At 37.9% G+C, this 17,958-nt stretch overlaps 1 long non-coding RNA gene across 2 annotated transcripts; it reads left to right on the top strand.

The window, feature by feature from the left end:
• Positions 1 to 3,624: 3,624 nt before the first annotated feature.
• LOC124880797 lies at positions 3,625 to 16,759 on the top strand. 2 transcript variants are annotated; one of them, XR_007041459.1, is made up of 3 exons: positions 3,625 to 3,758; positions 3,848 to 3,969; positions 16,651 to 16,759. It is a non-coding gene; the product is annotated as an uncharacterized LOC124880797 (long non-coding RNA). The 2 variants fall into 2 exon arrangements; XR_007041458.1 differs by lacking the exon at positions 16,651 to 16,759 and adding an exon at positions 4,060 to 4,163.
• The last annotated feature ends 1,199 nt before the right edge of the window (positions 16,760 to 17,958 follow it).

The following is a 17,958-nucleotide window of genomic DNA, read 5'->3' as shown; positions in this document are numbered from 1 at the left end:
GTATTAGGATTCGATAGCTCCTTGAGCTTCTTAAAAGCGCTTAAAGCTGTTTACTTCCTTGTGAGTAAATATGCAGAGATAAATGTGCAACCTCGGTTTAGGTTTCGATAGTTCCTGTTTGCTCTTGTAAAGAGCACGAAAGCCACCACTGAGAGGGGGTCTTGAGTTTCGATAGCTCTCTAATTTTTCCATAAGAAAAATTTAAAAGTCGCTGGCTCCTTTTTGAGTAAACAGCTGTATAAAGATAAAAGTGTAAGAGCAACTGGCCAGTATGGATGTATGTGAGTCAGAAGTGAGCAGACAGAAGTGACGGGGGACATATTACACTGACGGACTTTGACTGCTACATGCTAAGCTAACAGACCCTAGCTCACTGAATAACCTCTGCTGTGAATAAGCTTTGGTGTCTGAGAGATAACGAAATAAGCTCTCATTGGACCAGGAAATGGTGCTGTACCGCCTGGTTGGCCAGAGTGTGTGAACGTGAGTGTGAAGTCAGAGAATAACTGAGAGAATCACTAGAAAATTAGCTCCCTGCTTTTTCTGTAGGAGCAGGCTTGGAGACAGGGAGGAGAAATATATTAGCAAGTTTCAACCACACAGACGCTTTAACAAGTTAAAACAACAGTTTGATGGAGCTTGTTTTGGTCCCGGAAATAATTGTCGAGTCACCAGAAAAGGGTAAGAAATAATTTTTAACCATTAAGTGACACAAAGTGGTTCCACTCTAAAAATGCTGTATTTACAGGGTAATCCAACTTTATGTGGCCAATATTCGTCCATTTTGTCTGTTTTTGTGAAATGAGTGTCTGTTTCATGTTATGTAAGAAGTAGGATATATGTGGCAGGATACATTTAATTTAAATTGTTTTCTGATATGAAACTTATTGGAATTTTGAGTTTTTCGGTCTTGGGAAGCAGTCCGGACCATGGACCGCCTGCTTGAAAGGTAAAAACATTTTAAACTATCTGACGCTCAGTGTTATTTATTAAATAAGGTATCACAATAATAATTAGAGACTACAAGAGCAGGTCTGATCCTCAACAGTACCATAATAATATTAGGTCAGTTCTTTATGATAACATGAAAGGAAGTGCCAGAAAGGGACAATCTCTGCTCTCAAAACATGATTTTGACAGATGGTTTGACTTTTTCCAGTCAGGTTCAGAATGATCATATTAGACTCAAATTTAAGACAAGATTAAATTAACCTTAATAGAATTACTGGACTGGACTGAAATGGAGGAAACTTGAGTTAACTGAAACAAACTTTAGTTACTTGAAATAAATACAAAGTGTAATTTATAGCTGACTGAAACTGTACGGTTTGTTTATAAAACTGGGTAAGACAAACTAAGATTATAAGACATAACATGTCCTTCATTTCTGTGTTCAACAATTTTATTAAGCCTTCTAAACGGATAAGTTTTTCCACAAGACTCAGTTACAGTTAAATGTAATTGAACCAGATTTAAAAAAAATGGTATCTATGGTTCAGATTTAATACTTACCTTCACAATTTAATGAACACAATACTCTGACCCTTTTTGATGCCTACACTACACATAAAAAAAGACCAATCGAGGCATGGAAAGAGATTAAAATAAGCACTAGAACTAATGAAATTAGCACTTAGCATTATTAGAATAATAGCAACTAATAAAAACTAGTGACTCCACTCTTAAATATAATAAGGACGTACTGCATTAGAAAATATAGATAGATCTAAATGAAGCTAAATTAGAATAGAACATTCAGAGCCATTATAATCTTGCTGATGAATACCACAAACACTGTTATGGAACCAGATGATTACAAGAGATCAGCTTTATTATGGCCAAACAGAAACATTTGCTGGGAAGATCCAATGTCCTTCGACCTGATTTCGACTTTATTTAATCCTATCATGGCACATACTATGTAAGGAAAGAAATAAAAGGTATAATTGGCAGGACTGACAATTGATTATTTTAAGGGTAACCCCTTAAAATGTACCATCTAATTTTTGAGAGGGTCCTTGCAGAACAGGAAGGTAAACAACAGTAATTCAAATCAAACAAATATGAAAAAATCACACAGAAATACCCACAACGTTCTTACAAACATGCACTCTCACACTCTCACAACCACCAGCATAGCAACGACATGGCAAATACACTTAACATCAAGACACAAAATAAGACAGCATACAGATGCAGAGTTCAGGCGCAAATCTCTGTGAGGATTAAGTCCAGAATACATGAACCTTTATTCTTACTGAAAGCAAGAACAAGATGAACTTAGAAATATGAATAGCAGTGATACAGCTAAGTAAGTGAGGCAAAGTATTCCAAGCTTATGAAGCTTTAAACTGAAATGCCAAACATCTTATTTTTCCTGATTCTTGGTGTAAAACACATAAAGATAACTGATCAGTATTTCTCAGACCATATTGTGAATTAAATTGGATTAAGGATTTTGAGGGGATGAAGATTAGTTTCTGTGGCATGGCCATAAACATCAGCGTGTTCTAGGACTGGTAGCACCAGTTGTGGAAAATTATTTTATGAGCTGGAAAGAAAAAACATTGTCAGAACGATAATGTGACAATTTTAAGGCAACAGGCTTTCAAACAATATTAAATTTAGGATTTTAGCTCGACCAGGTAGACTCAAATTGTTTCGACTCCAAAAGATGATTTTTCAAAAACTTTACAACAAATAATTGCAGTGATTAAACTTGGAAAAACTTTCACTCATGTTGGTGTCTGACCGCCAACAGGGTGCGATAGCTCAGACACCACCAACATTCAAAAGTAACCAAAACATCAGCCAGAAAGTATAGGTACTGAGAAGTGGTCTGTGGTCCCCACTTGCAGAACCACTCCTTTATTGAGTGTGTCTTGCTAATCGCCAAACATTTCCCCCTGTTGTCTATTCCATTTGGACAACAACATGTGAAATTAATTGTCAATCAGTGTTGCTTCCTAAGTGGACAGTTTGATTTCACAGAAGTTTGATTTACTTGGAGTTATATTGTGTTGTTTAAGTGTTCCCTTTATTTTTTTGAGCAGTGTATATAAAAAATTAAAAAAACTCTTCCATATTTTGATATTTGAGGACTCTTTTTTTCTCAGTTTTATGTTTTTTTTGTTTTCAGAGTAGAAGTTTAGTTTTTTTACTACCTCAAATATTTTCTTTTTTTCAGCTTCAGATCTCTATTTTTCACTTTCAGATCAGTTTTTTTCAGTTTCAGACTCTTGGCCCAAATATTGCGTAGGGGCGTGTTTACAACGTAGTGGGGCGTGGAATCAATCACCATGATTGACAGTGTAATAAAGAAGGAAGAAGATGCTCTTCAGCCATGTTGCCTTCAGGAAACGTAGGTACTGCGACGAGTGCGGCTCAATGCTTTCTATACACCATATGCATCTAATTGGCAATAAAAAAAATAATGCTGGTAACCAAGTTAACTTTTAAAAGCTGTTTTGGACAATACGTGGCACCAATTACACAGTACAAGCAATAAACTGTGCCAGTTTGTGTATTTCAGCTGCGACACTTTAAGAATGGACCTTTCCCACTTACAAAGACGACCCTGAATGCACCGCTGTATTCATTCGCCGCTCTTCATAGCGTCTGCACAGCCAAGGCAACCCGCTGGCCGTATGGACACACATAAAGGAAAGATGTTTTTAGTTAGGCAACTGAACGAAGCTGGAAGTGTAGCATTGCTAGGATTAGCATGAACTAAGTTAGCTTCATACTAGGAAAGCTAGGTAGTGATGTAAATTTCACCCTCCTTTCTGTAACTAACTCAACTTTTTGCCTTTAACGTTGATTGTCTTTGTTAAATTTTGTTTTTCAGAATGTCGACCATAACTCCACAGTTGCTGCAGTCGCACAGAGCCACAATATCGCTCAGGGACAGGAAGACCAAGTCAGAGTGCAGGAACAGGGATCGTCATCTGTAGACCAAGAGATGGCCAGGTTTAGATTTAATTTTATTGTTCAAGTTTATTTTAAAGTAATGTCACTAGTTAATATTTTGTGCATTTATAACTGGCAAGTTTTCTTTAGATTCTCCAGCTCCTGCCCAAACTTGAAAGGCCTAGCCACAATCAAAAGGACACTGGGACAACTCAGTTCCGATTTCTTTGTTTATCTTTTGTCCTTCAATAAAGTTCAACATCTTATGAGTAGGTTGATAACCTACAAAGACAAAATGCACAGTAGTTAACACAAATGACATTGAAATCCTTTGAATTTTTTAGCTTATTTAACACTAGATCTCCCAGAATTCTAACACTACTAGAACTCCCAAGCCAGTCAATTTGACGGCGAGCATTCTGGATGCGAGGCGGTGATGACGTCATCGCATTACATTGGTCAGAATTCTACAGGTTTTCTTGCGTGCTATAAAATTATGGTTTTGACAAGAATTAATAATAGTATTTGATCAAAAGTTTTATTATTATTTATAAATAATACTGAAAAATAATACAGAGTAGAGGGTACATTTAAAAAAAAAAAACTTTACTAATCTGACCAATAGCTGGACAGCTCCATGTTACACCCCCCTTTTACTTCGCTGACATAAACTAGTGCTAAAAATGCCTTCAGCTCATCCACACTCATGTCCGAGTTGGAATTATCTCTTAACACTCTGCGGGCCTCAGCCACCCTGCAGCCCTGAACATGGATGAGCATTTCGGCATCCACCAAGCAGAGGAACGCGGTCTGGGCATCTTGGATCCGGCGCTCTGTCAATGCGTTCTGGCTCTGACGCCTCCCTCTACTTTCTTCCTCCCCTATCACTGTCCACACAGCGCCATCCTTTCCTATTTCCTCCTCCTTCCCAGGTGTGCGCTCGTCTTGCGATGAAAACGCTGTAAAGCGCAGAATAGATTGTTGTTCCTGGGCTACTATATCTGTGACCTAACTTATTGTTTATTTCTTTTTCCATTATCAGTACCTTGTTTTGTAGTTTCTTTCCTGCCAGCTGGATTGCTGGGTTTACAGCTGGGCACTGATAACCTGGCTCGTCTCCCTATCTCTGAACCTGCGCTGATTGTGGCACTGTTGCTGTAGTTGATATATTATTAGTTTACTAATCCGTAAACTATAGCCTAAAATGATAACATCGTTACATAGGCTAGTCTTTTACTACCTTGAAATAATGCGACACAACCTCCTGCTAACGGGACGACTCGTGTTTTTTAGCCGGGGGAGGCTCACTCTTTGACCCGCTGTCACTGGAACTGACCAATTGACATCATCATACTCATTTACGTAATACATCTGGCATCCACAACATTGCTTTTCTCTACTTTTCCGGGAATACACATTTAGCCAAACATCTGGAAAACATCAGATTGGCGTACATGACATTTTATAACAACACTCTCATGACTTTATCTGGATTTCAAACTCTCAGGTCAAATTGACCTGGCAGGACTTTAGGGATATCAAAACATTCCCAACTGAAACACAATGCAAGCTCTTATTATTCCATGTCACACTGGCCTGGCAGAGTCAGAATATCACAAGATCTCCTGCAATAACAAACTCATCAGTCTTTACCTCTCGCCAAGAACCTTTCCCTAATGTAATCTGTTTCCAGACAGGCCGGTTTCCTTATGCACAGAAGAAAGAATTCACAGAATTCATCTTATAATGGTAAACACAATAATAACACTTTTAATCTATTCAAACACGCCTCTACATTAATTGCCGTTATGTTGCAAGTTCAGTGTTCACTTTGTGTAACACATTAGTGTTAAGCTGGTTTTTGAAACAAAATGTTTGCATCTAGGGTATGTGATTTAGCACACAGTCCACTACAGCCAAATAAATGCCTCGCCCGTAGGAATCTGATGGAACATCAATAGTGTCCCTCAAGCCTGTCATGTGCTGCTCTGAGAGGGGATATTCAATGGGTGGGAGAATCACTCCAGGACTGCTCACTTCTTGCTCGCTGGCAGAAATTCTGCATCCTCAGTTTACTAAATTTATAAATAAGTAATCAATTTAGAAATTGGGGAACGTTAAGTAATATAACAATTTATAAATAAATGCATAAATTATTTAGAAGATTAAGACTAATGTAAAAAGAACGGATACCCTCCTGATGCCAGTATCAATATATCAATCAATGTATCAATGTATTATCAGCTCTTTTGTATTTAATGCGACATAAGCTGTTTAGCTTTTAAACTGATCATTTTTAGCTCAAATTAGCCCTATAACTTTCATTAAAGCAACACCGTGTAACCTTTAGCCACCAGGGGGCGCTTGACCTGTATTTTCCAGGCTTAGCCCACCTGAAGGCGACTAGCAGCACTGCACTGTTGCATAATGAAACGGTCTCCCTTGTGTTTTGGAATCTGATAGCAGACCAATTTGGACCAGCAGATTGAGAAGTCATGGAGTTACTTGTAAAGACAAAGGCCACATTCACCCATTTATATTAAATTCTACATCAGATAACCAAAAATATGTCTGATAAGGTAAGTGCCATATCTGTTTTGTTGCCTAGCAACAACTTTTAGCGCAGCTCTCGTGCTTAAGGGAAGCTCAGACTGCTGTACGTGCCATGATGGGGAGTTTTAGAGAAGAGCAGCCCACATAGAGCATCGATATGCGTCAAATGCGAAATCATATTGTACATCTCAAATTGAGCTAATACTTGGGTCAAAAGTTATGCAGTGTTGCTTTAATGCGATACTGATGATTGGAAACCACATAATGTCAGTTTGTATAAATGATATATAATATATATCAATAATGTAATACACCATGAAAAATTTTATTTCCAAGCTTTATCATGAAAATAAGTGTCTGAGATTTCTATACAATGTTTTATAAGTGTTTTAAACACACTAATTGTGTTTTTAAAATATTAATTAAATGAAACATCTGTAATAATTAAAAGAAGTAAAATATAATTAGTACCTCTGTCAGGTCTGGAGCATCACAGGATTCTAGAGGAGCCCCATGATCCACAGTTGTTGTGGGGAACAGATGGATGTTGTCAGAGGGATCTAGGAAAACCTTTATCCTCAAGATTGTGAAGAACCTCATAGTGCACATTAGAAACAGTTTTCCCAAACATCTCGCCATAGACGTTCTATTCTGTTAATAGGCCTGCAGAGCACCCTACAGCCCAATAACGGATAATTTATTGGACAACTGGAAGTGAAACTTCAAGCTACTTCTCTTTCCTAGACTAGAAGACGGATATAAAGATGCCATTGTTAGTACTCTAGTCACATACTAGGACATGATCCAGTAGTAGGAATGGGTTAGTTAAACTGGTTTAATATTCATACAAACAGCAAACCAATATACCTTTAGGTGTCACATTGAATACAGCAGATCCTCTCCAAAGTGACACTGAATGGTTAAAAAAAGGTCAATCAACTAGAGATGTGTTAAAGAAAATCAGTTTTCCAATCCAATCGTTTTTCATATTAATTCCTGAAGATTGATTCATATAACCAAAGATCAATTTTTAAAAAAACTGCATTTTCCACTGTCCTTACAGCCGCCATTAACTACTAATACTTTATTAATTTGCTGTTGAATATTAATATAATACTAGTATTAATATCTTGCATAACTACACAGTCATGTAATTCAGGTAGCAGCTAAAAAAATGTTTTTAATACCAGCAATCCAATTTGGGATCTGACTGGATCGGATTGAAAGCGATCAATTCTAAATCTTGAGAATTGGAATCGAATCGATTCATGAAATTTGAATCAATACCCAGCTCTACAATCAACCAATTCTATCAAGTGGTAAATCACATGCAATATAGTAAAATCAAGAAACCGTGTAAAATAAATAACTGCCTCACAGGTTGTGAAAAGCGCACTGTCTAGTAATATCTGGACCTAGCTATATTAAAGATATTATGGCATCCAGTAAGATATAACTTCATTTTGAGCTATGTGCGTCTGACCTGTTTAGAAGAGTTTTAATACTTGCCAACATTTTGTTCCTTTCATGTTAGCTGTTTTATGTGGGTTCTTTGTTTAGACCTGGTCCTTTTCACATTTGGATCTGATAAGTAGTAAGAGTGCAGAGTTGGGAAGAGTGTGCATACCTTTGCCTCCATGTTTTGTGTTTTTTTTATTGGACCTGCACATGTCTCAAGGTCTCTGGATTGAGTACATAAAGAAAACATACCTTTGGCTGTGTACACTCTTTACAGACAGGAAACCCCCTCTTCCACAGCCTCTAATGATGAACATGCATTGTGATATATCAACGTTTTCCACTCCTTGATCACCTCTTACTCCAAAAAGAAACCATCACACATGAAGAAAGAAGACTTTAAAAACCCACTTCAATGTGCTTTGACATCAGGGAGTCCCTGATGAAGGTTTGATGTTGAAACATGTTTAGCACGTATTTTAATTTCTATGTGACCATGCGTTTACATCACTACCTAGCTTTAGTAGTATGAAGCTAACTTGGTTCATGGTAATCCTAGCGATGCTACACTTCCAGCTTTGTACAGTTGTCTAACTAAAAACATCTTTCCTTTATGTGTGTCCCTACAATAAATAATTAGCCAGTGTGGGATAATGTCACCAAACAATCAATTTAAAACGGCTCATATATTGAATATCTTACCTGTGTGCTGCCGCCAGTGGGTTGCCTTGGCTGTGCAGATGCCATAGAGAGCGGTGAGTCAATACAGCAGTGCACTCAGGGTTGTATTTGTAAGTGGGAAAAGTCCATTCTTAAAGTGTCGCAGCTGAAATGCACAAACTGGCACAGTTTCTTGCTTGTATTGTGTAATTGGTGCTCCATATCAGACCAGTTCCAATCGATTTCACGATACAAACCAATCTAGACCTCAGATCATAAAACATTTTTTAGTACTAGACAAAGATAAGGTGAGTAAATACAAACTGATGGTGTCAAAGGATGGTTTTATTTGTTAAGGGGAAAAAATATCCAAACCACCTTAGCCCTATTTGAAAAAGTAAATCTAATAACTATTTTTGGCACCCTTGGCAACTGCCAACATGTGCTTTTAATAACTGGTAATAGTTCTTTTAAATCATTGCAGAGGAATTATGGCCTACATTTTGCAGAATTGCTTTAATTAAGCTGGTTGAGCCGAATTCATTGTTGCATAACTTACGCCATATTGTCAATGTCCTGTAGCTCCAAAGTAGCCAAAGATCATCACAATACCACCATCATGTATGAGTAGGTATGATGATCTTTTTCTAAATTGCTAGCAGGAATTCTAGGAGTTATTTTTGTCCAGGTGGCCCCTCACTGTGGTTTACTTAGCCATCTCATAGACTTAGAAATATCTCTGCATACATGTCCAGATGCAATTGTTAAAAAAAAGTTTCTCTTCTGCTCTTGAATTTCTTTAGATAAAGGCATGATGTGGTGCTTTTTGAGGTCCTTGAGCTTTTAAATACCTCTTTTCCACTGGCTCGATTTGGCCCAACTCGAATCTACTTGGCACGCTTTGTGAGTGTTTCTATTACAGTTTTTTCCGTTCCTATTTTTTTGGTCCCTGCTCCTGAGCATGTACGTGAGTAGGGACTACAGATACATCTCAAAAGACGTATGGCAGGCTTCTGAAGTATGCCAATTTCTATGCACTCAATACATGCCTGGGCCGCCTCTTGCATGAATTACTGCATCAGTGAGCCGTGGCATTGAGCAGATCAGCCTATGGTTCTGCATAGGTGTAATGGAAGCCCAGATTGCTTTGATAGCTGCCTTCAGAGGGAACATCACATGCTCTAAAATGTTCTGGTAGATGGCTGCATTGACTGTGGACTTTAAAAAACACAGTGCAACAACACCAGCAGATGACATGGTACCCCAAATCATCACTGACTGGAAACTTCACACTGGACTTCAATGCAGATTTTACTTTAATCCGAAAACAGGACTTTGGATCATTGAACAACAGTCCAGTTCCTTTTTTTGTTAGCCCAGGTAAGATTCTTCTGAGTTATCTCTGGTTCAGGAGTGGCTTGACACAAAGAATGCACTATTTGTAGCCCATGTATTCGTCCGTGTGTGGTGGTTCTTGATGCACCGACTCCAGCCTCAGTCCACTCCTTGTGAAGCTCCCTGAAGCTCTTGAATGGATTTTGCTTGACAAATCCTCTCAAGGCTGCAGTTCTCCAATGTTACTGGATGCACCTTTTCCTACCACAATTCTTCCTTCCACTCAATTTTCTGTTAATATGCTTGGATACAGAACTCTGTGAACAACCAACTACTGCAGCAATGACTGTGCTTTAAGGGTGAAGAGTGTTGATGACTGTCTTCTGGACATCTGTCTAGTCAGCAGTCTTCACCATGATTGCATAGCCTATGACCCAGAGTGTGAGACAGTTTAAAGGCTCAAGAAACCTTTGCAAGTGTTTTGAGTTAATTAGCTGATTAGGGTGTGACACCATGAGTGTCCAATAATGGATTTTTTTTACAGTATTCTAATTTTCGGAAACACTGAATTGAGTTTTCTTTACCTGTAAGCCGTAATCAACAAAATTACTAGAAACCAAGGTTTAAAATATATCACTCTATGTTTATTGAGTCTATATACTATATAAGTTTAACTTTTTGAGGTGACTGGCAAAATATGTTGCACTTCTATGCAATAAAGATGTACCTGTACATGTGACGTGAACAGACTGCTGTTGGCCATGGGACCAGGAGAAGTGAGAATGTTTCCACTGAGGTAGTGAAGGGGAAAAGTTAATAAAACTCAAAAGCGACTACAATAATATTAAGGACTACAATGTCCGAAACGGGTAAAACGGAAATATATTTTTACCATTTACAGATCATCAAGCATGCTTGAAGGCTGAAAGAAAAAAAAGGACACATCAGCTTTCTGAATTACACGTCGGTAGGGGGTGCTGTATTTAATACCATCCTAAATTAGCTGATCACACATGAAACCAGCTATTCAACATTTCCATGTTTGGTTAGAAAATTTATTGACATCTCTTAACAGAACCAGCGTCTGCAGGTAGAGGGAGCAGATAGAGAGCAGCTGCCTGTAATCAGACTGTCTGCATCAGGTCAAATAGGAGGAAGATCTGCTAAATCCGCGGAGCACAAATATCTAATGGCCAACCTAATACTAACTTTCCCTAGGCCAGAAATCTCTGGTTTTGGCCTCGTTATTTTCATGGCTGAAACAAAAACTTCCTCATAAAGTCATAAATTGCAACTTCCTCAGGCAAACGTTGGACCAGTACCAGTTCTGACAGCAGCGTCTCTCCTCTCTGCTTCTCCTACCACACCCCTCACATCAAAACCCCTGAGCCTTATTTTATTAGTTCTGGTTGGGTTGTGGTCCAGATTGGATAATTTTTTACATGAAAAAAACATATATAAGACTTTTCTGCATATACAATAATGCAAACATTGGTATTGAGTTTATGTTTTTATTTTTTATCATTTTACACACATTACTTTAATGCGACAATGTCACACAGTAATGTTAATCAGCACTCAGACTGAGATGTTACGTGAGCTGAATCGCAGACTGGATGTGATCCTTACACAGGATAGCAGGCAGGTTGCGGTTCCTGGACTCAGGGGTGAAATGGGATAAATCTTGGAGAAAGTTGTTCACTCGGATCTGGCGAAAGACCAGGAATTTGGCTGTTTGGATTTGCCTTTGAGAAGCACCAGTGAGACTCTCAAGGCTGACGGAAAATTAAGAGTCAGCCTAACCCAAATAATTATTGTTTTTCTGAATCTTGCCACCCTGCACGGCCTTGATGGCTGGCTATCTTCAACCTCTCCTGGAAGTTATGTAGACATGAGAACATCAGAACTTTGTGGCCGGTTGATGAACATTCCAATGTACCATCAAGGACAATGGCCTCTGGGACAGTGCTTCATGGACTTACTTGCACAAACTCACTTGCACACACACTCATGCTCAAGATAAACATATGCACCCCCTCACACCACCTTCACCGTTCCCAGCATGATGTTTTGTAAACTTGTTGCTTCTTTGTGCTGAGGTTTTTTGCAATCTCAAACTGTATCCTGATAAGGATAAAGTGTGAAATATGATTTTTTTTTCCCTCTACTTACCTAATGCGGCCTCTTTTCTCATCTAACAAGGGCAGTGCCTGAGTGGGCAGCAAAGCCTCGGTGACCCATCCCCCCCTTGTCTTGTTTCATGATGTATGTTTGGATGGGTTGTACTGGAATTCTAATTTCCCCTCGGGGATCAATAAAGTATCTTTGAACTGAATTGAATTGAATTGAATTGAACTGAATTAATAGCAGCACAGCACTGCACTGATGGCTGGAGGTGGAACTTTAGCCGCCATAGCACCGGCCGTCAGTGGATCAGTGGAAACACAACAGGTACAGTACTGAGTGGAGCGAAACAGAATGAAGCAGAGCCACGCTGCCTAAAAAGAGCCAGTGGAAAAGGGGCATAAGTAATTTCTTGGTTGCATAGATCAGACAGTATTCAAACCTGGGTGTGGCTGAACTGAACCAGAAAAATTGGGTCAGTCACAGTTCATCAATGATTTAGCAAGGGATGTGAAAACATTTTCATGTAAGGCAATGTTTGTTCACTTAGTAAACTAATTCATCATTTGCAAAATTATCAAAGGTGCAAATACTTTCTTGTAATGGTGAAGAGCAGGACCCAAATGCAGGGAGGAGTCAGGCAGGTGAAAATAAACAATTTTATAAACAAAATTCAAAAACTCACAAAATCTAAAGTTCAGGGGGACTCCAAAATAATACATCACAAAAAGAACACAATGGAAACTGGCTGGTTAGACCAACGGGATATTGTTGTTCCGTTGTTGTTGATAATGACTTATAGAACACAGAAAGAACAAGGGAGCAGAATACAAATACATAGGAGATAGATGTCAAAACCAAACCAAACTTTACTAATATGAAGACATAAAAGTTGTTTACTTTTTTTATTCCAAAAACTACCATGTAAGTTGTGTTGAACCAGAGGCTTTATTTTAGGTTTTATGTAGTTGGACCAAAAAACCTTCAGAACTCTGATTGATAGATATAGATTTTATTTTATTTCAACCAAGTGTGCAGTATAAGATGCTGACTGACAGAGGGCAACAGTCTACTTTGTTAATTACAGTTATTCACATTGATGATCACAGTTTACTGACCTGATCCCACAACACTTAAATGTGGCCATGACACATTATAAGAAAGTTTGCAGAAACGAACTTATTTATTTAACAAAAGGCACAAAAAGAAAGGGTGAATATGGCCAGTGCGAAGATTGTTGGCTTGTCAGGTCCGTGCTGTTTAAAAGAAGGGGCATTTACCTACTGATGATCTGCTCTTTGTTTAAGCCTTTGAAACATCTACTGTCATTATACAGGATTTAAAGCTGATATGTTTCCTTCAACTTTAGCCCTTTCCTCTTAAGGACAGTAAAGCATTCAAGTGCTGCAGATAGTTGACTGATATAGAACACAGGAATCATTTGTTGCTGCTGAGTTCCCGCTCTGGTCCAGGCTGTTCTTGTCAACCTCAGCCCCATTAGTTTTGTCAGCCGTACATCCTCTGTCTTGACAGGATGTCTTTGTGGTTGTAGCTCCTATGGTGCGTCTTTGTTCATGCTGCTTTACAGTAACACATCTGGCCTGTCTGTTCTTACTGTCATTAGTATGCAGAGCCCCCAAACATTTTATTGTAAAAGAATTCTTAACTTTTTCAGACTCAAAATTCCAAAATCTTCCTTCAATTTTAAACATAAATACAAGATTCCCTAAGAATCAGTGGCAAATATTTCAGCATTACAGTGGTATGATATGAAACCAGCAAATATCAGACAAAGAAGGACGCAATGACACAATGAATCAATGGAAGACTGAAAAAATAAGGAGTAACTAGAAAGCTAATGAGTTAGGAAGAACAGGTGGAAGAAAGTATGGACAGAGGAAGTGTATTGCATAGGGACAACAGGAAGGAAAGAATGTCAAAAGAAAGAAAAAAAAATGCAAAGAAAGTACCTGAAAAGAGAACCAGGACCAATACAGGGGTGGAAGGATAGAAGAAAGGACACACTAAAGAAAGGAAACAAAGAGGGATAGAAGGATATTAGGAAGGAAGGAAAGTGAGAAAGGAAGGACACAAGAACACAAGGAGTGAAGGAAGGAACAAAAAGAAACCAAGTGAAAAGCGAGATCACAAGAAAGGAAGATTGGAGGATGGGAAGAAGGATGGAAGGACAAACCAAATTAATTGAAAAAGGAAAGAAAGGCACGAGAAAGTAAAGGAATGACGCAAGGAAGTAATCACACAAGGAACAATAGAACATTCACTACACTTGTAGATTGGTGAAAATAAATGATTAACATTTCCATTTTTGAAAGCATTCTTTATTTACTACATTTATTCATACCTGCCTAAAACTTTTGCACAGTACTGCATGTGTATATATATATATATATATATGGTCGGGGAAGGCAACAGCAGTGCCCATGGTCATTGAAGCACTTGGGGCAGTGACCAAACAGAGAAGTGATTTCAACAAACATACATTGGAGATATCAGTCCAGAAGAGTGCATTCCTAAGAACAGCAAGATAATGTAAAAGCCCCATGAGCGTTTCCATTCATTGTCATATAAATTTGTCAATAACAATTTTTATTGGATGTTATGTGTCACACTAACCCAAAGTATTGCACAAAAGTTTAGTGGGTGGAATAGTGATATACGATTTTCAAATTATAATCTAAAATGTGGCATGTATTTGGGTCAATCCTTTGAAGTACCAGCTTTAAGCTGTAATAAAGATTCATGTGTTTTGGTATGTCTCTGCCACACACATACTGTCCATCTGAGTGGTGGATCTTTGTAACGCCGCCAAAGTTACCATAAGCCTCCTGACTGTTTCTCTGATTAATGCTTTCCTTACCTGGCCTGTCAGTGGAGACTGAAAGCCATGTCCTTATAGGTTTGTAGCTATGCCGTAATCTTTCCATTTTCAGATGCTGGCTTGAACAGTGCTCTATATTCAGTACCGAAAATATTAAAAATTTGAAATATTTTATAACCTGACTTTGTTTTGAATGTCTCCATATCCTTTGTCTTCATCATGCATTGGATTATGTTCTCTTACAAACCTCTGAGACCTTTACAAAACACCTGGTATTACACTATGATTAAATTACACACTGGCAGAGTGTGCTTACCAATTAATTGACTTCTAAAGGGAGTTGGTTGTACTGAATATTGTTTAGGGGTATTTAAGGCATTTGTACTCTATTTCTAAATGTGCCTTCACCATCCTTACTTGAATGCATGCATTTAAACTCTTAACAGTTAAACGCTTTCAACGTGAACCACAAAGAAAGTATTTGATTTTATTGCAAAAGCCCCCAGGAAACTTGTCCTCTCAAAACTGACCTCATTTTTTTCTTTAAAACCTAAGTCATTGTGGAACAAAAATCTATTGTTATTGCAAGGTAGTAGCCCCTCCTGTTTCTGACCTATTTCTATTTCTTAGAACAGCTTTGCGACTGACATTCTTACTGTTAGTGAAAGATGTGGTTAATGTTTACTGAAAACCACAACAACAGTTTATTGATTTTCTCCAACTGTCAATGTAAAAAGTAAACATTATTCAGGCATATACATCAAATGAACATGTAAAATAAATTGTAAAATACAACATTAACATAAATGATCCATTAAGCAGATTGAAAACACGGATATGGGATATAAAAAAAATAATATTTACTCTACTTTAATTTTATTCTAAAGAGACAACTTAAAACCTGGTGGAAAAACTACAACTAAGTTCAGTTTTGGAACTTGACTATCAAAGGGACAGAATGAATAGAGCTTTGTTTTGACTGTGTGGATACATTTGCAACCTTCTGATAAACTGTGGCGGCTCCACCACTACACCGTGGTAACCAAGAGGGCTACACAGTATAGCAAAGGTAATTTGTTTACATTCGCCGTGTTACAAACTTCTCTGTATTTTATTTTGATTTTATATGACAGAACATAAAGTAGAGGATATTTGTAAAGTGCAAGTAAAAGTTCTTAAAATCGTTTTAAAGTACAATCTTGACAGTGAGGCATGCGTATGTATCCGGCCGCCTTTTATTCTGAAACCCTTTGGTAAAACCCAATGCAACAGTTCACCTCAGAAGTTACCTAATTGATCAAGAGAATTGACTGTGTACAATTTAATCACAGCATAATGTATCTGTTTTGTGAAGGTCTCAGAAGTTTGTAGAAAAATATTAGAGAATCAAAGCATCATGAGGACCCAAAAACACAGCAGACAAACTAGGGATAAAGATGTGGAAAAGTTTAAAGCAGGGATAGGACATTTAACAACATACCAAGCTTTGAACATCTCAAAGAGCACCATTTAATCCATCATCTGAAAATGAAAATCATATGGCACACCTACAAATCTACCAAGACATGGTGTCCATCCTCATGGGCAAGCCAGGCAAGGAGTGTATTAATAAGAGAAGGAGCCAAGAGGCCTATTATCTCATGATTTAAAGTTTTCATCATAGGGCCTGAGACCCTAGATCTAGAATAACAAGGACAGGAGCTTTGAATGGGATGTAAAGTTTTATTGTGAACAGAAACAAAGGATAATATGTTATTTCTTTCTATCTACAGAGATTTCTTGAGAGAACTGCAGAAGACAGAGACATTAGTTCTCTCCTGGAGTGAGGAAAGAATTTGTAGATATATGGAATCTTGCTGTGATAATTAAACTTGATCTTACTTGGTGTAATGGGGATCGTTCTTAAAGGAGAGGGTATTGAAATTTGTTGCATAGTGGGATGAGTAAACAAACTCATACACAATGGCAGCATGTCTTTTTCATAAAGCAGAAAGCCTTATGCAGCTTTCAAGACGTGTTCTCAAAATCATTCGGTATACTTCTCTGATTATTTTGCCTGAAATAGTATCCAGAAACCCACTTATGATACGATTAAATCGGAACACAGCATCTGCATCCTGTAGTTACATTTAGTTGTCTTGCCCTGGACATGTCTGACCAATAAACAGATTGGTTGATTTGACAAGTTTCGGTTTGTTTGGAGCTTTCTCTATGTAAAACACACGCTAACATTAGAGAATAACCTACAGAAATAAGTAAGAACCTAAGCAAAAGGGGAATGAACTAGTGACATAACTTAAACACATACGCTACATGCTTATCCCGGAGGAGTGAATGCTACAAGTCACTGACTCGATGCAATCTCCTGGGTTTCCTTAGATAGAAAAACTTTTAACCAATTTGAATAATAAACTGAATCTGACTGCACTGTTTGATAGTTAGGTTTTATTGTAATGTATGTACCTGACTTGAAATCTGTGTGATCCGATGAATTGACTTGGTAAAGTGCCTTGAGACGAAATGTGTTGTGAATTGGTGCTATATACATAAACCTGAATTGAATTGAATACCGAAAAAAATGTCAAAGCATTTAAAGAAAAAAAGTATTATAATTTAACATTAAATCAATATTAGTAATTTGACTATTAATATGCAGTGCACACAGAAAGCTTTTTCTGAAAACAAGCATCCAGTTTAAAGAACTCTAATAACATTTATTTTTTCTTGCATTTTGTTTTGTTCCAAGTTGTTACTTAAAGCTTCATTCAGACACCACTGCTTTTCCTTCTGTACTTTCTGCCACGCAGCCAACACACATTTTCTCACTTCAACAGATAAAAATAATTAGGATGGGTACATTTTCAACTCATAACCCCCTAATGTTTGACTTAGAGTCTTTTATCGCTGCATGGCCTCCATTTCTGTGGTGAAGGTGATATGACCTTTACAGTAGAAGTTTCCACTAGTGGAAAAAAGGTTTTAGGTAACCTCAGACAGGAAACCCAAAGACTGGCCGTTTACAGAATCAGGACAGCAGAAAGCAATGAGATATAACAGAAAGAATGTAAAGTGGATAGGAT

The sequence above is a fragment of the Girardinichthys multiradiatus genome, chromosome 14, assembly GCF_021462225.1.
Source record: "Girardinichthys multiradiatus isolate DD_20200921_A chromosome 14, DD_fGirMul_XY1, whole genome shotgun sequence".
Classification (NCBI taxonomy): domain Eukaryota; kingdom Metazoa; phylum Chordata; class Actinopteri; order Cyprinodontiformes; family Goodeidae; genus Girardinichthys; species Girardinichthys multiradiatus.
Note: the sequence above shows the minus strand (reverse complement) of the source record. Positions and strands in the feature narration are given on the sequence as shown.